Source organism: Balaenoptera borealis (genome assembly GCF_965194805.1).
Source record: "Balaenoptera borealis genome assembly, chromosome: 17".
Lineage (NCBI taxonomy): Eukaryota > Metazoa > Chordata > Mammalia > Artiodactyla > Balaenopteridae > Balaenoptera > Balaenoptera borealis.
The window spans coordinates 17475673-17499564 of NC_138876.1; the positions used below are offsets into that span (position 1 = coordinate 17475673).

The 23892-nt window shown below is 36.9% G+C and overlaps 1 pseudogene across 1 annotated transcript in view; it reads left to right on the plus strand.

The window, feature by feature from the left end:
- The window catches only part of LOC309615165 (hyaluronan synthase 2-like), a 49237-nt pseudogene extending 26195 nt beyond the window's left edge, over positions 1-23042 (plus strand). Inside the window, exons 2-3 of the transcript in view lie at positions 19537-19638; positions 21019-23042. The product of the transcript in view is annotated as a hyaluronan synthase 2-like (transcript). The remainder of the gene's footprint in view (positions 1-19536; positions 19639-21018) is intronic.
- Positions 23043-23892: the final 850 nt, after the last annotated feature.

Below are 23892 nucleotides of genomic sequence, written 5' to 3' on the forward strand. Positions count from 1 at the left end.
TCCAAAAGAGAGAAAAAAAATCTTATGAAATGGTTAAGACAATGAAAATGCTTAACTTGTGCAGTGTTATTGGTTGGAAATCAAGATTATTTTGAACAGGAGACTCGTCCTTCCTTCTCTTCCCCTATCTTACCTTTTCTTCCACCTTGGATGTGCCAAATCAAGTCCAACATTATTTTCCACAATCTTAAAATTACCAGCCTTGCAAAAAAATAGTGTCTGTCCCAGCAGAAGTGTCTTGAGAAAATCTGCAGGCCCGAGGAAGTGTTTCACAGAGACTAGGCAAAATGAGAATGGAGAAAACAATTTTGATTTAACAGGATAAGGAATTCAAAATTTAGACACAGAGAAAAAGAATAGGAAAATGAAAAAGGGTGGGGGAGATCAACTTTCCAGAGCAAAACCTAAGTCATATTTATTTCACTTTCCAAACAGCATTACCTCATTCACTGCAACTTGAACTTTGAAAACATTTGTGATGTCGTTTGCTTGCATGAAAATCAGACAGGCTGTGTCTCTCACTAATTCCCTGCCTGCACACTCTTCGGTTTCTCCTCTCCTAGCTGTCATTGAGGCTTTCTTTTTTAGAATGTTAGTAGGGTTCCTGTGAGTTTTCTTCCTTTTTTTTTTTTGAATTTTATTTTATTTTATTTTTTTACACAGCAGGTTCTTACTAGTTATCTATTTTATACATATTAGTGTATATATGTCAATCCCAATCTCCCAATTCATTCCACCACCCCCTCCCTGCTTTCCTCCCTTGGTTTCCATACATTTGTTCTCTACATCTGTGTCTCTATTTCTGCCTTGCCAACCGGTTCATCTGTACCATTTTTCTTTTCTTTTTTTTTTAACATCTTTATTGGAGTATAATTTCTTTACAATGGTGTATTAGTTTCTGCTTTGTAAAAAAGTGAATCAGTTATACGTATACATATGTTCCCATACCTCTTCCCTCTTGTACCATTTTTCTAGATTCCACATATATGCGTTAATATATGACATTTGTTTTTCCCTTTCTGACTTACTTCACTCGGTATGACAGTCTCTAGGTCCACCCACATCTCTACAAATGACCCAATTTTGCTCCTTTTTATAGCCTAGTAATATTCCATTGTATATATGTGCCACATCTTCTTTATCCATTTATCTGTCGATGGGCATTTAGGTTGCTTCCATGACCTGGCTACTGTAAATAGTGCTGCAATGAACATTGGGGTGCATGTGTCTTTTTGAACTATGGTTTCCTCGGGGTATATGCCCAGTAGTGGGATTGCTGGGTCATATGGTAATTCTATTTTTAGTTTTTTATGGAACCTCCATACTCTTCTCCATAGTGGCTGTATCAATTTACATTCCCACCAACAGTGCAAGAGGGTTCCTTTTTCTACACACCCTCTCCAGCATTTGTTGTTTGTAGATTTTCTGATGATGCCCATTCTAACCAGTGTGAGGTAATACCTCATTGTAGTTTTGATTTGCATTTCTCTAATAATTAGTGATGTAGAGCATATTTTCATGTGCCTCTTGGCCATCTGTATGTCTTCTTTAGAGAAATGTCTATTTAGGCCTTCTGCCCATTTTTTGATTGGGTTGTTTGATTTTTTAATATTGAGCTGCATGAGCTGTTTATATATTTTGGAGATTAATCCTTTGTCCATTGATTGTTTGCAAATATTTTCTCCCACTCTGGGGGTTGTCTTTTTTGTCTTGTATATGGTTTCCTTTACTGTGCAAGAGCTTTTAAGTTTCATTAAGTCCCATTTGTTTATTTTTGCTTTTATTTCCATTTCTCTAGGAAGTGAGTCAAAAAGGATCTTGCTGTGATTTATGTCATAGAGTGTTCTTCCTATGTTTTCCTCTAAGAGTTTTATAGAGTCTGGCCTTACATTTTGGTCTTTAATCCATTTTGAGTTTATTTTTGTGCATGGTGTTTGGGAGTGCTCTAACTTCATTCTTGTACATGTAGCTGTCCAGTTTTGCCAGCCAGCACCACTTATTGAAGAGACTGTCTTTTCCCCATTGTATATCCTTGCCTCCTTTGTCATGGATTAGTTGACCATGGGTGCGTGGGTTTCTCTGGGCTTTCTATCCTGTTCCATTGATCTATATTTCTGTTTTTGTGCCAGTACCATATTGTCTTGATTACTGTAGCTTTGTAGTATAGTCTGGAGTCTGGGAGCCTGATTCCTCCAGCTCCATTTTTTTCCTTCAAGATTGCTTTGGCTATTCAGGGTCTTTTTTGTCTCCATACAAATTTTAAGATTTTTTGTTCTAGTTCTGTAAAAAATGCCATTGGTAATTTGATAGGGATTGCATTGAATCTGTAGATTGCTTTGGGTAGTATAGTCATTTTCACAATATTGACTCTTTCAATCCAAGAACATGGTATATCTCCCCATCTGTTTGTGTCATCTTTGATTTCTTTCATCAGTGTCTTATAGTTTTCTGCTTACAGGTCTTTTGTCTTCTTACGTAGGTTTATTCCTAGGTATTTTATTCTTTTTGTTGCAATGGTGAATGGGATTGTTTCCTTAATTTCTCTTTCTGATCTTTTGTTGTTAGTGTATAGGAATGCAAGAGATTTCTGTGCATTAATTTTGTATCCTGCAATTTTACCAAATTCTTTGATTAGCTCTAGTAGTTTTCTGGTGGCATCTTTAGGATTTTCTATGTATAGTATCATTTCATCTGCAAATAGTGACAATTTTACTTCTTCTTTTCCAATCTGTATTACTTTTATTTCTTTTTCTTCTCTGATTGCCATGGCTAGGACTTCCAAAACTTTGTTGAATAATAGTGGCGGGAGTGGACATCCTTGTCTTGCTACTGATCTTAGAGGAAATGCTTTCAGTTTTTCACCATTGAGAACGATGTTTGCTGTGTGTTTGTCATATATGGCCTTTATTATGTTGAGGTAAGATCTCTCTATGCCCACTTTCTAGAGAGTTTTTTGTTTTTTGTTTTTTGTTTTATTTTTATTTTTTTTTTATTTTTATTTATGGCTGTGTTGGGTCTTCGTTTCTGTTCAAGGGCTTTCTCTAGTTGTGGCAAGCGGGGGCCACTCTTCATCATGGTGTGCAGGTCTCTCACTGTCGCGGCCTCTCTTGTCGCGGAGCACAGGCTCCAGATGCTCAGGCTCAGCAACTGTGGCTCACGGGCCTAGTTGCTCCGCAGCATGTGGGATCCTCCCAGACCAGGGCTTGAACCCGTGTCCCCTGCATTGGCAGGCAGACTCTCAACCACTGTGCCACCAGGGAAGCCCTCTAGAGAGTTTTTATCACAAATGGGTGTTGAATTTTGTCAAAAGCTTTTTCTGCATCTATTGAGGTTATCATATGGTTTTTATCCTTCCGTTTGTTAATATGGTGTATCACATTGATTGATTTGCATATATTGACGAATCCTTGCATCCCTGGGATAAATCCCACTTGATCATGGTGTATGATCCTTTTACTGTGTTGTCGGATACTGTTTGCTAGTATTTTGTTGAGGATTTTTCATCTATATTCTTCAGTGATATTGGTCTGTAATTTTCTTTTTTTGTAGTATCTTTCTCTGGTTTTGGTATCAGGGTGATGGTGGCCTTGTAGAATGACTTTGGGAGTGTTCTTTCCTCTGCAATTTTTTGGAAGAGTTTGAGAAGGATGAGTATTAGCTCTTCTCTAAATGTTTGATAGAATTCACCTGTGAAGCCATCTGGTCCTGGACTTTTGTTTGTTGGAAGATTTTTAATCACAGCTTCAATTTCAGTGCTTGTGATTGGTCTGTTCATATTTTCTGTTTCTTCCTGGTTCAGTGTTCGAAGGTTAAACCTTTCTAAGAATTTGTCCATTTCTTCCAGGTTGTCCATTTTATTGGCATAGAGTTGCTTGTAGTAGTCTCTTATGAAGTTTGTATTTCTGCGGTGTCCATTGTAACTTCTTTTTCATTTCTAATTTTATTGATTTGAGTCCTCGCCCTCTTTTTCTTGATGAGTCTGGCTAAAGGTTTATCAATTTTGTTTATCTTCTCAAAGAACCAGCTTTTAGTTTTATTGATCTTTGCTTTTGTTTTCTTTGTTTCTATTTCATTTATTTCTGCTCTGATCTTTATGATTTCTTTCCTTCTACTAACTTTGGGTTTTGTTTTTTCTTCTTTCTCTAGTTCCTTTAGGTGTAAGGTTAGATTGTTTATTTGAGATTTTTCTTTTCTCTTGAGGTAGGCTTGTATTGCTATAAACATCCCTCTTGGAACTTCTTTTGCTGCATCCCATAGGTTTTGGATCATCATGTTTTCATTGTCATTTGTCTCTAGGTATTTTTTTTTTATTTCTTCTGATCAAATCTCTTAGTTATTTAGTAACATATTGTTTAGCCTCCATGTGTTTGTGTTTTTTACATTTTTTTCCCTGTAACTGATTTCTAATCTCATAGCGTTGTGGTCAGAAAAGATGCTTGATATGATTTCAATTTTCTTAAATTTACTGAGACTTGATTTGTGATCCAAGATGTGATGTATCCTGAAGAATGTTCCGTGTGCACTTGAGAAGAAAGTGTAATCTGCTGTTTTCTGATGGAATGTCCTATAAATATCAATTAAATCTATCAGGTCTACTGTGTCATTTAAAACTTGTGTTTCCTTATTAATTTTCTCTCTGGATGGTCTGTCCATTTGTGTAGATGATCTGTCCATTGGTGTAAGTGAGGTGTTAAATTCCCCCACTATTATTGTGTTACTGTCGATTTCCTCTTTTATAGCTGTTAGCATTTGCCTTATGTATTGAGGTGCTCCTATGTTGGGTGCATAAATATTTATAATTGTTATATCTTCTTCTTGGATTGAGCCCTTGATCATTATGTAGTGTCCTTCCTTGTCTCTTGTAACATTCTTTATTTTAAAGTCTATTTTGTCTGATATGAGAATTGCTACTCCAGCTTTCTTTTGATTTCCATTTGAATGGAATATCTTTTTCCATCCCCTCACTTTCAGTCTGTATGTATCTCTAGGTCTAAAGTGGGTCTCTTGTAGACAGCATGTATATGGGTCTTGTTTTTGTATCCATCCAGCAAGCCTGTGTCTTTTGGTTGGGGCATTTAATCCATTCACGTTTAAGGTAATTATCGATATGTATGTTCCTATGACCATTTTCTTAATTGTTTTGGGTTTGTTTTTGTAGGTCCTTATCGTCTCTTGTGTTTCCCACTTAGAGAAGTTCTTTAGCATTTGTTGTAGAGCTGCTTTGGTGGTGCTGCATTCTTTTAGCTTTTGCTTGTCTGGAAAGCTTTTGATTTCTTCGTCAAATCTGAATGAGATCCTTGCTGGGTAGAGTAATCTTGGTTGTACGTTCTTCCCTTTTATCACTTTAAATATATCGTGCCACTCCCTCTGGCTTGTAGAGTTTCTGCTGAGAAATCAGCAGTTAACCTTATGGGATTTCCCTTGTATGTTATTTGTCATTTTCCCCTTGTTGCTTTTAATAATTTTTCTGTCTTTAATTTTTGTCAGTTTGATTACTATGTGTCTTGGCGTGTTTCACCTTAGGTTTATCCTGCCTGGGACTCTTTGCACTTTCTGGACTTGGGTGGCAGCTATGTCCTTTCCCATGTTAGGGAAGTTTTCAACTATAATCTCTTCAAATATTTTCTCAGGTCCTTTCTCTCTCTCTTCTCCTTCTGGGACCCCTATAATGCGAATGTTGGTGCATTTAATGTTGCACCAGTGGTCTCTTAGGTGTCTTCATTTCCTTTCATTCTTTTTTCTTTATTCTGTTCCACAGCAGTGAATTCCACCATTTTGTCTTCCAGGTCACTTATCCGTTCCTCTGCCTCAGTTATTCTGCTATTGATTCCTTCTAGTGCATTTTTCATTTCACTTATTGTATTGTTCATCTCAGTTTGTTTGTTCTTTAATTCTTCTAGGTGTTTGTTCCTTAATTCTTCTAGGTCTTTGTTAATCATTTCTTGCATCTTCTCGATCTTTGCCTCCATTCTTTTTCCGAGGTTCTGAATCATCTTCACTATCATTATTCTGAATTCTTTTTCTGGAAGCTTGCCTTTCTCCACTTCATTTAGTTGGTTTTCTGGGGTTTTATTTGTTCCTTCATCTGGTAGATAGTCTTCTGCCTTTTCATTTTGTGTATCTTTCTGTGAATGTGGTTTTCATTTCACAGGCTGCAGGATTGTAGTTCTTCTTGCTTCTGCTGTCTGTCGTCTGGTGAATGAGGCTATCTAAGAGGCTTGTGCAAGTTTCCTGATGGGAGGGACTGGTGGTGGTTAGAGCTGGGTGTTGCTCTGGTGGGCAGAGCTCAGTAAAACTAATCTGCTTTTCTGCTGATGGGTGGAGCTGAGTTCCCTCCCTATTGGTGTTTTGGCCTGGAGTAACCCAGCACTGGAGGCTACAGGCCCTTTGGTGGAGCTAATGGCAGACTCTGGGAGGGCTCATACCAAGGAGTACTTCCCAGAACTTCTGCCGCCAGTCCTTCCCCGCAGTGAGCCACAGCCACCCCCTGCCTCTGCAGGAGACCATCCAACACTAGCAGGTAGGTCTGATTCAGTCTCCTATGGGGTCACTGCTCCTTCCCCCTGGGTCCTGATGCACACACTACTTGGTGTGTGCCCTCCAAGAGTGGAGTCTCTGTTTCCCCCAGTCCTGTCAAAGTCTTGAAATCAAATCCTGCTAGCCTTCAAAGTCTTATTCTCTGGGAATTCCTCCTCCTGTTGCCAGACTCCCAGGTTGGGAAGCCTGATGTCAGGCTCAGAACCTTTACTCCAGTGGGTGGACTTCTGTGGTATAAGTGTTCTCCAGTTTGTGGGTCACCCACCCAGCAGTTATGGGATTTGACTTTATTGTGATTGCATCCCTCCTACCATCTCACTTCAGCTTCTCCTTTGTCTTTGGATATGGTGTATCTTTTTTGGTGAGTTCCAGCATCTTCCTGTCAATGGTTGTTCAGCAGTTAGTTGTGATTCTGGTGCTCTTGCAAGAGGGAGTGAGTACACATCCTTCTACTCCACCATCTTGAACCAATCTCTCCTGTAAGTTTTCTAGTTGTAATTTTCTGCAGATACTTTATTAGATTTTGGTCATAATAATATCAAGAAGGGAGAAATGTCTCTGGCTTACAAAATCCACTGGACACTCTTAGCCTTCTGTTGACAGTAAAATTCTAGTTTTCAGAGGACCCATCATATTTTTTAGGGATCTTTATGGGCATGAAGTGATGCCCAGTGGGTCTCTTTGTGTAATGGGATAAAAATGGACTCTGGCTTTAAAGTCAATTGACTGAGATTCTAATCACAGTTGTTAGTAGGTGGTTGACCTTGAGCAAGACCACCTCCCAAACCTCGGTTATCTGGATACAAGAAACTAATCTCATAAAGGGTTTGAGATAATTATTTCAAATCATGTATCCAAAGGTGCTTAACAAAAGTTGTTAATAATGGTATTGTTAATATTATTAAAAAGTTTGCTGACAATACTATTGTTATTTTCTTATATGATCATCTAGTCCTTACTTCAAAACTATAGTACATGTCAATGCCCACCACAGAGTGAATTTGGTTAATCTCTGAAGAGTTTTGAAGCATTTCTTAAGTTGATACCATCTGCATATTAATCTCCCTTCTAGGGAGTTGATAGAGTTTCACTCCCAAGTTCTTCTAATTTCTAGAACTATCACAATTTAGGTAGCTGTAATTAACTCAGGACATTTTTACATATTTGCCTTTTGCAACTTCAGACCCAGATGAGAAAATAAAATGAAATATTTAAAGGAAGGGATGACTTGGAAACTTGCAGAGGATTTGAAGAATGAAACCTAAAAGGAGAGAACATCTATTTTGATATTTTCCCTTTAATTCTAGTTAAAACCATCGTTACATTTGTTATTTCTAATCAAGAAGTCATTGTGTGGGGTTTCCTTTTTTTTTTTTTTTTTAAACCTGCTCTTCCCAAATCTACATCTCCCATCTTTTTTGTTTTGAATTTTGCTTGTATTCTTGACAATTTGACATTGTACCTGTCCAGGAAAAAATAATATAAAATATGAAATGTTAGAATAGGCTTCCTGCTACAGACCTAACCAGGCTTGAGAAATTTCCTTCCTTCAGGGTGAAGCCTCCAGATAGACTGACCCTAGCAGCAACTGTTAACTGGGCCCTGAAACCTTTGTAGACTCTCAGCCCATTCCAACCATCTAAACAGGGTAAAAAAATCTTTTGGCATTCTGAGACCAGTAAATTCCATTCGGTCATCCTTCATCAAATTCCCAGATACTTAACCATCCTCGTCCTATAGCAGTGGAAATTTCTAAAATTTAAATATATGTATAACAGATTTACTTTGCTGTACACCTGAAATTAACACAACATTGTAAATCAACTATACTTCAATAAATACTGAATTAAAAAATACACTCTCATCTTCCATTCTGACTGACCCAAAGTCCAAGAGTTGCAGAGCAGAAGCCACAGAAAGACAAAGGGGGAGGAGTTGAGGTTATTGGCTCCTGAGCATTACAAGTGATTGAATGTGGAGTTCAAGTTGGTTAGGGATGGAAGGAAGCAAAATTCAGGTGCTAATGCACAACAGAGAATGGGGGCAAGGGGAAGAAATTGACCATCTGCTCATACTTGCTAACCTGGCTAGAGAACACTGTTTAGCTGTGCAGAGAGATGGCCAGAATGATTGGTTTCCAGTTGCAGCTGGATCCCCAGCACTGGTCAGCACTCTTTTCATTTGATTTGATCTTGAGTAAATGTTTTGCTTATTGTTCTCATGTCTATTATTTCATATTTTCACCACTTTGCCAAGGCCTTACCCAAACTCTTCCCTGCTTAACTACCTGTGATCTTGCCTCCTATGAAACAGAATATCAAAAATACGTGTTCTGAAGGCTGTCAAGATCTTCTTTACTCTCTCCTGCTTACAGTTTCAAAGGTACCCTTCCATCTACTCTCCTGGGCTCTCTGGGTAGGCATCCTCTGGTCTATTCCAGACCAATCTTTATCAGTTATCACCTCTTCCTCTATCTCTCTCAGCTGTCATTTCTAGTCTTCTCTACTGACTACTGTCTCAGTTTTATAGCCCCTCAAATAATTAATACTGACCTGGAATATTGAGGGAAGATTTAGTCTAGGATAAATGCAATGTGGTAGAGAATTCATCTATGATGCTAGTGGCTCCTTTCAGAGACAGAGTAGTTAGAAAAACAGAAGAAGAAAAATAACAAAATGACAAAACATAGATGTGGAGAATGAGAAATAAAGAGGAGAATGAGGAAGATTTTCTTAATTTTGAATCAAAGTATTTTCTGGAGAAACTGTTTTTTTTTTCAAAGAAGGACAGATTCTGATCTGTCTAGATATGGCTCAAGGTAGGGCAAAAGTCTTTCTTATCTTTTCAAATTAGTATTTATGTTAGCTTTTTTATTTGCCAAAATAACACATGATTAGGGCAGTGTGTTTTTTAAAAATGTAGCAAATCACAATAAGCAAAATTAAAATCATCTGCAGCGAATACTTGACTCAAACATAGATTGTCAAATATAATACTTTCCAGCATATAGCTCTCTTCTTTCCCCTTCTTTTTTTAAAATTTAATTTAATTTTTAAAATTTAGTTTTTAATTGATATATAATTGCTTTACAATGCTGTGTTAGTTTCTGCTGTACAATGAAGTGAATCAGCTATATGTATACCTATATCCCCTCCCTCTTGGGCCTCCCTCCCCCACCCCCCTCCCACCCATCTAGGTCGTCACAGAGAGCAAAGCTGAACTCCCTGTGCTATACAGCAGATTCCCACTAGCTACCTATTTTACACATGGTACTATTTCCTCTTCATTTATTTGGTCTTATAGGTTTTTACCTTGCTCCTTCATCTGTGACTTTTGTTGTTGCTTCTTTTTTTTGATGGGTGGGATTGTGTTCCTGTCTTACTAGTTGTTTGGCCTGAAGCTTCCAGCACTGGAGTTTGTAGGCTGTTGGGTAGAACTGGGTCTTGGTGCCGAGATGAGGACCTCTGGGAGACCTCACTCCGATGAATATTCCCTGGGGTCTGAGGTTCTCTGTTAGTCCAGTGATTTGGACTCGGAGCTCCCACTGCAGAAGCTCAGGCCCGACCCCTGGCTCATGAATCAAGATCCCATAAGCCGCACAGGGTGGCAAAAAAAAAAAAGAAAAAAAGGAGCAGAACAATAACAAAGAGTAAAAAATAAAATAAGATTAGAAAACTAACAGGTATGTTAGAAAAAATAAAAATATAGATGAAACAACAACCGGAAGGTAAAACAGTCCCCTTCTTTTTAAAAAAAAAATTTGAGGGACTTCCTTGGCAGTCCAGTGGTTAAGACTTCACCTTCCAATGCAGGGGGTGTGGGTTCGATCCCTGGTCGGTGATCCCTAAGATCCCACACACCTTGTGGCCAAAGAACCAAAAAATAAAACAGAAGCAGTATTGTAACAAATTCAATAAAGACTTTAAAAATGGTCCACACCAAAAAAACTCTTTAAAAGAAGAAATTTTAAATTATGTTATACTTGCCTTTTTGCATCATTTTTTAATCTACAATATCAGAAGACTTTAAGTATCCTGTGACATCTAGATTATTTAATTGCTTTAACATATCTCCTGTCACTGAACATGGATTTTACAATGTAAATGGCTATCAGTCTGTGTGATGAAAGAGAAAAATTATCTCATGAAGTGTGCATTAGGGATTTCCCAGGTGGAAAATATACAATACTGTAAATATGAACATTTTCTAAAAGGAAAGTATATAGGAGACAACTGTATTAATACAGTAAGTCCCCCAAATATGAACCTTCAAGTTGCAAACTTTCAAAGATGCGAACATGTGTTCACATGTCCAATCACATAAGTTAGTTCACGTGTCTGGCGTACCTTGTCATGTGCGTGCATCCTCTACAAGTGGTTGTGCTTTTGTGTACTTTACTGTACAGTGCTGTATAGAGTACAGTAGAACAGTATCTTTATTTCAACCCCAGGATGTCCAGAAGCAAGTGTAAAAGCAGCAGTGATGTAGCGGGTACTGCTGTACTTTTCAAGGTACTGTACTGTAAGATTAAAAATGTTTTCTTTATTTTTTGTGATTGTTTGTTTTTTATGTATTATTTGTGTGAAAAGTATTATAAACCTACTACAGTAAAGTACTACATAGCCGATTGTGTTAGTTGGGTACCTAGGCTAACTTTGTTGGACTTAACGAACAAATTGGACTTATCAAACACGCTCTTGGAACAGAACTCGTTCATACGTAGAGGACTTATTGTAAATACGAATATTTTCTAAAGGAAAGTATATAGGAGACAACTTTATTATTAACTTAATCGGGTAGCATCCTAGGTATCCAAGATTCATTGAGCAGGAGAAAAGTAAGACTGAATCATTCATAATAGTAGAGTTGACCCTCATTATTCATGAATTCTGTATTTGTAAATTAACCTACTCACTAAATTGTATTCGCTACCCCAAAATCAACAGTTGCAGTGCTTTTGTAGTCATTTGCAGACACGTGCAGAGTGGCAAAAGATTTGATTTGCCCGATGTGCACGTTCCCTGCTAAAGTCAAACAAGATTATGCTTGCCTTTTTGTCTCAGCTTTTAGACAGTAAACAAGTAACACCTTTAGTTTATTTAATACCATGTTTTTGTTTAAAATGGTCCCCAACTGCAGCGTCAAAGTGCTATCCAGGGTTCATAACACACGAAGACTAATTGCCTTACGGAGAAAATAGGTTTGTTAGATGAGCTTTACTCAAGCATGAGTTATAGTGTAGTTATAGTTGGACATGAGTTCACGGTTAATGAATCGTGTGTGTGTGTGTGTGTTTTAAAACAGAAACACAAATTTAAAAAGTTTAGACATTAATCACTAGACAAAAATATTGTGATCAGAGGCTCGGAGGACTCTAACACTATATTTCTGCTGGAAGAAAATTTTGATATTTGCTAACTCATTGTTCATAGAAACTTGGTAAAACATAGCTACTGTGAATAATGAGAATTAATGTATATAATATTTGATTGGTTCCTGTTCTATATAGGAAGTCTAAGAGTAACTTAAATATTCTGAGGGCCAATGCTGAGAATGTTATATACTATGTTTCTTTGTATTCTTCATTTTATAGGATAAGATTAAGAGCACATTGAACTAAGAAAGGGAAAATCTGAATCTAGATTCAACTTAGTTGTTTAGATTGGTGTTTAAGGGCCACCATTATAGGATTTCCTGATTCCCTTTTTTAGAATAAGAATTCCAAACATTTGGAATAAGGGTGTTTCCTTGCGTAAGACTTAGAGGTGACAACATTTGGTTTCTCACTTTTCCAGTTGGCTTGTCACCTTTGCTTTACACCTTCTATAAACTTCACTTATGTTTAAGCCTTCCTAAAAAGGAAAGGAGAATAACCAAATGATTCCTTTTTTTAAAAAATTCAATGTTTTGAAGATATTCTAGGTTGACCAGAGACAAGAATTATTTTATAACAATTTGGGTAATTCATTCTACCAAAGAAGGAATATATCTTCCTAATCTCTTTCAAGAAGAGTAATAAAGAAATGCCAAATTGTTTAGGTGTCCAGAAGTAGAGGCTTTCCATTGGCTAGATTTGAGATCTTATACCATAAACCAAATACTCTAAGAGAGGATTGTCCTCCCCATTCCCCATCTCTCTCCCAAAAGAAAGATTATCTTTTCTTTTCCTGTGAGGACATTTTTTTTCTTCTGAAATTATTTTACTCATTAATTTCAAATGGGCTTTTTAGCTCTAAAATTCTTAGATTTTATGATTTTGTATTTGCCACTCCCATAATTCGCCATTATGTATTTGCTGCTTAATCTGAAGCTGGTAAATTTAGCTGCATGCTTACATGTAAATTCTATTTATCCAGAATGCAAATAAATAGAAAAAGATTTTTTAAAATGAAAATATCATGTAATATTGATAAAGTCCTAGAAGTCTGTTTAATATAATTAATGACCATGTGCTGTGAATTTTGATTGAGCTTTTGGTCAACTGTGTGCAATATTCTATTTTCGTGAAGGTTATTTTTTGTCCCAGTTCTTTGGTTTCCCCCATCTTCTGCATGCATATGGTCCCACACAAATTACCAGTCATATGTACTCTTTTTCATCAAACAATGCAGTTCTTAGGGCCTATATTAAACAGATAAAACTGTGTCATACGTATTTATGTACTTCCAAAATGAAAGATTATGTTTCTATTTTAAGTAGTATCACATTCAGCAGGGTCAAAGTCAATGAAGAGATGCTGACTCAAGATGCAACAAATACTTTTGTAAGTTTCCATGGGTCCAGCCTTTACTACAGGAACTTTCATACATTGTACTCCAAGGATATTATTCATGCTATAAATGAATCGTAATCAGCTGTAAACTGCTCTCTAATATAATTCTTGCCTTAGTAGATGGCCCAATCTAAGGATTCTTCCATTGCCTTCTCAGGTACACTGACATGTTTATGTTTGTTGGACATTGGATCAGGCATTAGTTTTTGCTCTCTGTGTCACATTTTATTTACAGCGATGATAAGAACTCCTTTCCTCATTGGTTTAGTGTCCTTAGTTTGTGCCTCTTGTTTTGATTTATCACTTCTTAGTATATATGCCTTCCTTTTATTGAGCATTTACTATGAGCTAGCCCTTTTAAGTGCTATACATACATTACCTAATTCTCCATCACAATAAACCTGTGATGTGGATATAATTATCCATATTTTTCACCCGAGAGATGGAGACTTAGAAAGGTGAGGTAAGGGGTCTAAGGTTAAGAAGCTAGTCCAAATGAATATAACTGGTCGATGGTGGATTGGGACTCAGATCTGTCTGATTCCAAGGTTTTGCATAGTGCTTTCTTTTCCTTTCAGTAATGTGTTTACTTTGGTATGGTACTCTTAGGACTTTAGGGGGCTGGAACCATATTGGGTTTGCTGGTAAATAACTATTTGTGAATTTTTGTTGTTGTTGTTCTGGCTGACCCCTTTTCACTAGAGAAATGTCCCAGGGGAAGGAAGAGCAAAGGACTTTCCATTTATTTTGTGGTTAAGTGGTGGCAGGGAAACTAGGTAGTGGGGTCACAATCAAGAGTAATTTCAAATGTGGTAGAAAGAAATAGTCTCGCTGGGTTCAGGTTAAGATGAAGGGTCAAGATGAAGAAAGGATTGAGGTTTACAAGCAGGCAAAGGATGAAGGCAGTAGCAACAGAAAGGGTCTTGATTTATTTTCAACCTGTTTCCTCATTGAAGGCAGCCAGAATAGTTAAGGTTTCCTCTTGCTGTGTAGCTCTCAGTGCCCTTTGAAGTGGTTCGGGGCAGGCAGAGGTGGAGAACCCACCAGTCAATCTGAAAGGAAATATGTTTAAAAAAAGGTGAAACATGGATACTCAGCATTTTAGACTGGGGTCTTAGAAGTTGACAAGCATATGGTAGAATAAATAACAATATTTCTACAGGATATTTTTATTTAAATTGTTGTGAGGTAGATTAACTTTAAGATCAGTGAGATAAATTGGAATGGACTTACAGTCTAACAGCTTATTTAACAGATTTATAGCAATTTATATATCTAACTGCTATAGATGTTTTGGATACATTTGAACTTGTTCATTGTGATAAGATATTCTTGATATGTAATCCATGCTCATGTTCCTTTCAGTGATTCTCTTTACTGAGTCACCTGTTCATGGTAATGAGTGGGTTTACTTAGCAAGTACAAACAATGAAAGATTAGCACCCTATACTAATGGCATATATGACTTTTCTGTGAGCCTTTGTAATTTACCAAGTACTTTTACATACAGTGTGTCACTGTGGTATCATGATGATGGTAACAGTTTGTTCAAGGTCATAAAAGTGGTAAGGTACAGAACTCAAGATTTCATTGCGGCCTCTTGATTTGCTATAATAGTCAAATCTTGGCCTATTATAAGAATAAGAGATAGAGGCAATCCTAAAAACCTCTAGTAGAGTTAAATTGGAACTTAGAACATACTTTATCTCAACTTGTTCTTTTAGTTTGTTCTTTGTTTTTTTATGAAAGAGACCCACCCCCGGCCCGGCCCCCCAACCAATTCTTTTAGGCTCAGGGTTGGCATACTTCCTTGTAAAAGGCCTGATAGAAATCATTAAGCTTTGCGGGCTATATGGTCTGTGTTGTAGCTATTCAACTTTGCTGTTTTAGTGTGAAAGCAGCCATAGATAATATGAAACTGAATGTGCATGACTGAGTTCCAATAAAACTTTATTTATGGCCACTGAAATTTGAATTTCATGTAATTTCCATGTGTCACAAAAAATTCTTTTTCAATTTTTTTTCGGCTATTTTAAAAGGTAAAAGCTATTTTTAACCCCCAGGCCGTATAGAAATTGGTGCAAAGGCAGACTTGTCCGTAGACCTTAGTTTGCCAACTCCTGTTTTAGATTCGGAGGAAGCGGCGAAACTGTCTCTTGGCTAGAACAGTGAAGGAGGGGGAGCCATGATCTTAAGCAATTTAGCTGATGATTCTGTGGTTAAGACTGAGGTGGCTGGTTCCTCCCAATAACGTCTTCTTGTCTTGACATTTTCCACTCATTTTAGTCAAAATTTGGTGACTTTGCCTCATTTCCATATCTCCTAGTGAGAAATCTTACGACTGGCGATCATGTAGTTTCAACAAATTACAGTGATACATTCAGTGTGGACAGAAAGACATTTTGATTTGTTCTCCAATTGTTTCCTGTGTGCAAATCAGTCCTGTGGTTTTTCCCAGTGTGAGGTTAAGCTCCTTGTGAACTGGTGTATTTCTCCCACAGTTTCTAGCCCAGGGCTAAACAGCCAACAGTTTTGAAATTGCACACTTCTCATTAATTGGTGAGGAGACAGCTAGAAATCCTGTTTCTACTAGACTGATTTTAAGAAGGGCTAGAGTTATACCCTTTACACACAAACAAATTAACACTGTTATATCCATGAACATACATGCTTTCACAGACTGTCGTAGACGGTGGTTTTCTAGTTGGCATTCTATCACTAAAGAACATCCAGAAATTGAACTTCTTTAGAAAACTCTTTGATCCCACTATAACAAACCCCTCCCAGGAGATTTCTGAGAGCATTCCCTTCTGACAGTTAAACTCACCATGTGAACAGTCTCTCTCAGAGAACTTCTGGCACTTTGCTGTTGGAAACTGGGAGGGGCAGGACCAATTTAAATATGCAGAACCTCAGAAGTTTGGTTCAAGTTTAGTCATTTCAGAGAGGCAGCTCCCTTGGCTTGCTTATCTCACAAGCAGGCGGAGTTATTTGAACATTAATTCTAGGTTGCCCCCTTCCTGTTGTTTTTAGCCTTATTTTAGCTTTCTGGTTTTACCTTTCCCAGCTTGAGTCAATAGAGGTGGGTGTGGCCATAAACTCTGGATGCTGAGAGGTTGAAAAGTGGATTTGAAATTATGCCTTCACTTTCTACTACCCTAGTTATTGGCCTGCCAGGCTTATAGCTGTATACAAAACAGTGACAGACAAGGCAAGTGAGAGGCAAAACATCGCTATTGTAGGAATTTGTTTAGGTTTCTGAGACTTGGGACCCTTGAGTATAAACTGAAGTATTAGAAAAATCTTATTTTCTACAATGAAAAACTTATGCCTAGTTTTTGTCTAAATTTTTTCCCCTAGAAAAGTGAGACCATGCTGGGCCAATATAGAAGGCCAAGAAAACAATAAATGGGTTTTATTTAGATAATATATTTATTATGCTTCTAAATAAGCAATATAAAATTAAAAATTCAGAAGTTAACCCTAAAATTGCTATAATTAGTTAAATCTAGAGAGGTGATGAGTTCACTTTTTATAACCGGATACCCTATATACTCCTTAAGTCATATGTTCCAATAATGCATTTAAATTGCTGTTTTCACCAACATTTTTATTCATATATAATCTTTTTAGAAAAAAACACCAATTAGTAAAACTGACACAGACGCAATTTTTAAAATGCTGGGATTCCTTAACTTATTATGTGAGCGGGTCATGCTACATATGCATAAATTCTCCTTCAACTGTGAGAGTTTATGCTTCTACAAATTATTTTCTTAGTTTTTTTTTTTTTTTCCAAAACTGGTATATCAAATCCCTACTCTTTTTATAAAGTATTGAAAAAACTGTAAAAATAATTGCCTGTGATATAAATAATTAGGCTAAGTCTTGATTAAATTCCATCTAGGACTGCCAGACTTGTTGGCAAAATAATGGGAATTACAGATAATACCCCCATATCTGCCAACCATGTCAATTTATTGTTTGGATGGGGCTGTGAAACTGGTTCATTATATGTTAGCTCTGATCAATTTATATCTACCATGGCCTTGCTACATTCCCAGAAAAGAATAATATTAAAGAACAAAACACAATTCAACTGAGTAAATTTGAAGGTCCAATAATTGACTTTATTTAATGATTCATGAGTCAGGCAGCATCCCATCTTAGCAGATAGGAGCTCTGAGAAGCTGTACATAATGGAAGGGTTTTGTTTTTTTGTTTTGTTTTGTTTTGTTTTGTTTTCTGGCAGAAAGGGCTGGAAAAAGGAAGTTTCTAGCAAAAAGTGGATTGTTTCAGGCAAGGTTACCTTCTTTTGGGAGAAGCTGGGGGTTCTATCAGGCATATTTCCTCACTAGTGCTGACCAGGTAATTCCATGTTGACTGCTTGAAAGTCACATTCCTTGCAGAGGCTTAAATTATAATTAGGTTCAATATTAAGTCTTGGTTTGCTGACATGGGGCCAAGCACAACTGACTCCATTTTGGGCCTGTTGTTTCTTTTTAACAATTTCCACATTTAGATCAGACTCTCACCTTAACAGAAATGTGATCAAAATTTAAGGAATTGTTCTTTAAAAAAATTAGGAGATATTTTTAGGAACATTTGCTTGGCACTTAGTGACTGTGAACATGTATTTAAAGCTTTTGAGAGAATACAACACACCAGGGAGAGTGCGGTGACTATTATAAGCAGGATAATTCCCAATGTCTGAAGAGCACTTTAGAGCCATGGTCCTCAAGACCCAAACCAATCAAAACCAAATAAGTCCAAGAAAAGACCTCATCAAAGGAGTCATCTTTTTAAGCCAAGTGTTTTGCTCACTGATCTTGGGTAACTGAGTTTCAATTTCCCCAGAAGTGTTAAGGTTATCCCCCTTAGCAATGTCTTGGGAGATGGGTGACTGCATTATCCTTCCAAGTTAATGCCAGAGTATTGAAAAGAAAAGAAGAGAAAAAGAGTGTTTCACATTTGGTTAAACTATGAAGTTTTGATCTGGCATCTTTCTTCTGGCAGAAGAAAATTATGTTGATGTCAGCTACTTCTATTCCTCATCAATTTGATTTTGAGGTTTCAAGCTAGTGTGAAGTTCCTAGAGTCTGAAGGAGCCTTTCTTTATGGGGAGATGTAGACCTAAGGTTCAAGTTCTTGAAGTTTGGCTGCCATCTGAGTAGTGAGGAAGACCTGGTATAGTCCCTCCAGAGATATTCAAGGGCAGTCTTTGTCCTTAGTGATTCCAAAGCAGATGAGTGGGAAAAAGTTGGCAACGTTCGTTTGAGAGTCTTAGCCATATATTTGAGGAAACTAGAAGAATTCTGGATTTAATCCAGTTTACAGCTATGTAACAAAACCTCCAATACGATTAACAGAACTAGAATCTAATGTCTACAAAAGTGCAAACAGAAAGTCTGTTAGGGGTTCATGACATAGAAAAACCCCAATAATTTTCTTGGTTTCAAAATTGTGTTCTTTGACCCATATCAAGATTGTTTTTAAGAACAACAATTAGAATTTCTACAACTGCTTAAGTTATTTACATCTACTTTTATGTACAAAGGGCTAGATGAATACTTAATACTCTAGAATAAAAAATGATCTGAAGGTCATGCAAGTTTCCTTTCTGACAGAGTGTCATTTGCTAAGTCAAGGTCATATGGACATCTTGCCTTAGAATTATACAACCAGTTTTAAGAGAATTGCCTTCCTGTCTTTTATTCACCATATTAAAACTGGAGAAAAATCACTGTTAAACCTGCCTCCCTTTCAATACTGTCATAGACATTTTCGATATCTTTCAGACCTGTGGGACAAGTTGCCTAATAGCCTTATTTAAAGCAATTAAAAAAAAGACATCTCGAGTGACCAACCCAAGATATTTTCCAGGTCCTGGAAACCTAGGATGCTACCTAAGACATGAGACTTTCATTGCCAAAACTGGGAGCAACCATGGCAAACCAGGAAAAGCTGGTCACCTTCCGAGCCATACCTAACCCATCATTTCAGCTGTTCTGTACAGCAATGTCATGAATTTAAATATTGAGTTTGCTGAAAAACAAGTTTTTTGTATTTGCCACGATATAACAAACTCTGTCATCCCTGTGATACTTGCTTATTGGGGCCTTGCGACAATAAGGCTGAAGATATCATATATATGCCTAATTTTGACTATATGGAGCACACTCATTGTCTTCTATTCTTTAATTTACTTTTTACTTTCTTCTTTGCAGGTTTGTGATTCAGACACCATGCTTGACTCTGCCTCAACTGTGGAGATGGTAAAAGTTTTAGAAGAAGATCCCATGGTTGGAGGTGTCAGAGGAGATGTCCAGGTGCATATGGCTTCACTTTTTGCATGCGTCACTTTTAGTAGCACCCTCACTCATTGACTCCTTGAACATATATTTACTACACACCGAACTTTGTGCCACATATTGTTTTTGGTGCTGGAGCACATTAGAACGTGCCTCGAACACACTTTACCGTGTCTTCTCTTGTTTAAATTAAAATAATTTATGATTTCTTTGCTTAATCCTGGGTCATAACCCATGTATGTGGTGGCTGATAAGTCATCTGAAATATAATGTAAGTGTGTATGGTTTCCACCATCTCTTCTTGAGCCGTAACTTAATGTTCTGATAAAATGATGTTGGAACTCATTTAATACAAGGGTTAAAAAATGGAAGTATGGCAGGGAATGGATTCTACATCTCATACCTATGTATTTAAAACCTATGGTTTTCCAATTATTTATTTCCTATTATTTGCTATCAATGTGGAAACAATTAGTGAAACAAATATTAATATTGTTATTAATTGTTATCAATATTAATATTGAAATGTATGGGATGGGAAAACAAATATGTGAAAATATGTGAGGTTTAAAATGACTCCTTTGCAAAAGTGCAATTAGATTTTAGCAAAAGATGAGAAGCATATGGAAATATAACTTTAAATTTAAAGTTTTAAATTGCATTGCATTGCTGTATAACCCATATTTATATGCATGGTAATACTGAAGGGAAATAAAATGCACTAGATGGACACAGAAATAGCCTGGTGATAAAAAGGAAGCATGCAAAATTCAGATGAAAACAGAACAAAGTTGAGACAGAGGAGATAATTATGAAATATTGCCAAGAAAAAACCTGTAATTTTCAAAGGCCTTTGTATAGAGCCTTATTTCAGGATTCAAGTTTTGGGTAGAAGCCAGAGCAAACTTTTTTATCATTGGCATTGCAAAAAAGTAGGGAGGATGGAGAAGGAAAATTAGCAGAATTGCATGAGTTGGAAATTAACCAGAGTGGGAGAGAATAGGACTTAAAATTTTTCAAATATTAGATGGTAAGAAAGAGTGGGAGAGAACTTAGGAGCTGAGAATTAAGCCTAAAAAACCCCTCAATATTATAACATAACAACAAGAACAGGAACAAAAAATCATAGCAAAAAATTACAGAGGACGATGAAGTAGAGAAAAATATTTATTATCAATGAGGCCCAATACATGCACTCCACTTATCAAATCAATCCAGTAATACAGAATCAGAGAAAATAAAATATGACCATGTCAAAAATAGGAAGAAAGCCAAAATAGGCAAATAAAATTACAAAACACTAGGTAATGACCTCAAGATGGTGCAGATTTTTTTGGAATTTTTAGTTGAGTTTTACCTTTATTTAATTATTTTTAGTTACTTTTATTTTTCTTGCAGATTTTAAACAAGTATGATTCCTGGATCTCCTTCCTCAACAGTGTAAGATACTAGATGGCTTTTAACATAGAAAAGGTCTGTCGGTCTTATTTTGGATGTGTCCAGTGCATTGGTGGACCTCTGGGAATGTACAGAAACTCCTTACTGCATGAATTTGTGGAAGACTGGTACAATCAGACATTTCTGGGCAGACAATGTACTTTTGGAGATGACAGGCATCTAACGAACCGGGTGCTGAGTCTGGCTATGCAACAAAATACACAGCTCGATCCAAGTGCCTTACTGAAACACCTATAGAATATCTCAGATGGTTAAACCAGCAGACCCGTTGGAGCAAGTCCTACTTCCGAGAGTGGCTGTACAATGCCATGTGGTTTCATAAACATCACTTGTGGATGACCTATGAAGCAGTCATCACTGGGTTCTTCCCTTTCTTATTGCCACAGTAATCCAGTTCTTCTACAGGAGTAACGTTTGGAACATCCGTCTCTTCTTGTTAACCGTCAAGTTAGTAGCTCTCATAAAATCATCCTTTGCTATCTGCCTTAGAGGAAATATTGCCATGCTCTTCATGTCCTTCTACTCAGTGTTATACATGTCAAGTTTACTTCCTGCTAAGATGTTTGCAATTTTAACCATAAACAAACCTGATGGGGCCCATCTGGAAGGAAAACCATTGTTGTTAATTTCATGGGACTCATTCCAGTATTGGTTTGGTCTGTAATCCTTCTGGGTGGCTTGATTTTCACCATTTATGAGGAATCTAAAAAGCCATTCTCAGAATCCAAACAGAAAGTTCTAACTATTTCATCATCCATCTATGTATGCTGTTGGGTAGTGGTTTTGACACTGTATGTGGTTTTCATCAAAAAATGTGGCAGGAGGAAGAAGAAACAACAGTACGACATGATGCTTGATATATAATCTTGCATTGAGGTTTGCAGACATACACAAAACCTTCTTCCTCTAGGAGCTGTGCTCATTGTACAGAATTGTGGCATCAGATTATGGCAACAAAGGAGACATATCACTGTTGCTGGGACTTTTACAAAGGCATTTCTATGGGTTTATTTTGATTCCGCCAAATTACTATGCCTCCTCAACAAGAGGAAGCTCAGATTTACCCTGTTATTTCTGTAAAAGTCAAAAGAATTCTGGTTATGCAATTATCCCTACAGCACATCCGCCTAACAGTGTTCTGCCCTGTATACCTCACTAGCCATGCTTTATGTGGGTTATCATGGAAGAAAAGGATTTTGGAAACTCGAGGAAAAGTTCTTTCAACATATACAACCCTTACATTTAAAGTAGATGGACTTTCCCTGGAGGCACAGTGGTTAAGAATCCGCCTGCCAATGCAGGGGACACGGGTTCGATCCCTGGTCCCGGAAGATCCCACATACCGCGGGGCAACTAAGCCCGTGCGCCACGAGTACTGAGCCTGCGCTCTTGAGCCCGCGAGCCACAACTACTGAGCCTGCGTGCCACAACTACTGAAGCCCGCGTGCCTAGAGCCCGTGCTTCACAACAAGAGACGCTACCACAATGAGAAGACCACGCATCGCCACGAAGCGTGGCCCCCGCTTGCTGCAATTAAAGCCTGCGCTCAGCAACAAATACCCAATGCAACGAAAAATAAAATAAATAAATTTTTTAAAAAGTAGCAATATCAAAAATAAAATAAAATAAAATAAAATAGATAACCAACAAGGACCTACTGTATATATAGCACAGGAAATGCTGCTCAATATTCTGTAATAACCAAAATGGGAAAAGAATTTGAAAGAATAAACACATGTGTATGTATAATTGAATCACTTTGCTGTACACCAGAAGCTGACACAACATTGTTAATCAACTACGCTCCAATATAAAATAAAAATTTAAAAAAAAACAAACAAAAACCATATACAATCTAACTTATGGACTGTGTTGACAGCTAGTTTTTATTTAAGAAAGACTTCCTACTTAACTTTACCAAATGAAATGCTAAAAGAAATTTTACAGGCTGTTGGCTATGCTGTATTTTTAAATAATTACACTGTTTCAAAATATTGTATACCAATTGTTAAAACAAATTTTGCATTTTCTATGTTTTACCTCTCCCTCAAAATACACCTGTGCTTCCTTTTTAAAAAATAAAATACATTATGAAAAAATATCATACTTAAAATTCCTACCCAGAATGTGGAGCTTGATTGATGCTGCTCATTATAGAAAGAATGAAATGTTTTCTCTCTCTTTACCTTTTAAAAATTTGTAGTTTATTTCTTTGAAAAGCTGCTTAAATTTTCAATATTTTAACTTTTTTTCATTTCTTCTAGAAAAGGCCAAAAAGCCTGTCACGCTTCGGGAGTAGAATACATACTTTTGTGTACAAACAAGAAATCATTGAGAAGCAAGTCCAGGGAGTAGAAAAGTACAATTTTTTCATAAGATTGAAGAGAAGGAAATGCTAGTCCTTGAAAGAAATCACTACGCATCCAGCACTGGATGACACATTAATATCAAAAAGGAATAATTTGGGGGGATTCTGGCAGTGTTTTCCCAAGCTAGGTAACCTGGAAAGTGAAAAAAATTCATTTGTATAATTTGGATAAATACAATTCAGTACATCATTTTGTTCTGTGATCTGAATTTACCTAATCCTGTCTATGAATTGAACATATTTTTCCTGCCTTTTTTTTCAGCTTTCCAGTTCACTTTACATGTTAGTATGAGGTTTACATGGTTGAGCTGGCTAAATTATAATAAATATAAAGAATATAGATTAAAAATTGGCAGATTCAGCTCTAATTGTCCTCTTTTACTTTCTAGGGAGGAGTTTTTTTCTGAATTACACACATAATTTTTTCATCTCTCCTGCTCTTGGCC